General features: G+C 47.1%; 1 non-coding gene across 1 annotated transcript; it reads left to right on the forward strand.

Annotated features, from left to right (window-relative positions):
* The first annotated feature begins 913 nt into the window (after positions 1-913).
* Positions 914-995, forward strand: TRNAS-GCU (transfer RNA serine (anticodon GCU)). Its single transcript has one exon. It is a non-coding gene; the product is annotated as a tRNA-Ser (tRNA).
* Positions 996-1198: the final 203 nt, after the last annotated feature.

Here is a 1198-nt window from a genome sequence, read left to right on the forward strand (position 1 = left end):
GGGAAAATATTCCCAGCACTTTCACTAAAGAATGCATTTCTAGTGCAATTCTACTTCATATATATAGTAAATTACTTATCAAAATTATCGATGTGTATCTTTTATTGTGTGTTACTACTAAATGCGAAAGCAATTCAAGTCAGAAGAATAGTCTTGAACAGATGTATCATCCTTGGAAATAACTAAAACTTAGATTTCAATTTATGCTCTCAGTTGCATAGTGGCACAATAGGATATTTGAGCATAAAAATACATAATATTACAATACAATTCTGTAGCAGATGTGGAATGAAAATACATTCGCAAGTAGTTTTTTTTTTTTTTTAAGAGATCTTACTTATTTATTAATGATAGACATAAAGAGGCAGAAGGAGAAGCAGGCTCCATACTGGGAGCCTTACGTGAGACTCGATCCCAGGACTCCAGTATCACATCCTCGGCCAAAGGCAGGCGCTAAACCACAGCGCCACCATCCTCGGCCAAAGGCAGACGCTAAACCGCTGCGCCACCTAGGGACCCCCGAGCTCACCTGTAAAGCTTTGAAGTACGAATGCAAGCGAAAAAAGGGCTGGGGGGCGGTCAGGGCTTAGTTGACATCTGAAGAATGAGCAGAGAAGGAAAGCTGGCCAGTCGAGGGCAGAGGGGATACTAGAATGCAGCGGGTAGAAAATCAAATATTGGAGTTTAGGGAGAACAGAATTTCCTGGGCCTGGAAGGCCAGCATGATCACCAAGGAAGGATGACCCTGGAGGCAGGAGACGCTGGCAGGCTAAGGTGAGAGAGGCTCCCCGGGGGAAGGTGAGAGAAGAACTGGTCTAACGAGAGTGTAGTTTGAAAACAAGGCTGCGTCCCAGGACCCATGTTTGCTAAATGTACGAGTTAAGAGAGTATTCAAGACACTGAGCTTTCAGATGACGAGGTGGCCGAGTGGTTAAGGCGATGGACTGCTAATCCATTGTGCTCTGCACGCGTGGGTTCGAATCCCACCCTCGTCGGCTTTCCCTTCCTCTCGGGACCACAGGCTCCTGTTTTGTGCCTCTTTGAGTGACTTGCCCCAAGGACCACCGCTCCCCCTACGTGCAACTTTCCTGCTTCCCTTTCTGCACCTTCCCTCTCCCTTCCAACAGGTAGTTTCGCTGGGACGTGTGGGCTCCCACCCGTCTGGGTGAGAGCCACAGCTCTCTGCTTTTAGAACACT

This window comes from Vulpes vulpes, chromosome 12 (genome assembly GCF_048418805.1).
Source record: "Vulpes vulpes isolate BD-2025 chromosome 12, VulVul3, whole genome shotgun sequence".
NCBI lineage: Eukaryota > Metazoa > Chordata > Mammalia > Carnivora > Canidae > Vulpes > Vulpes vulpes.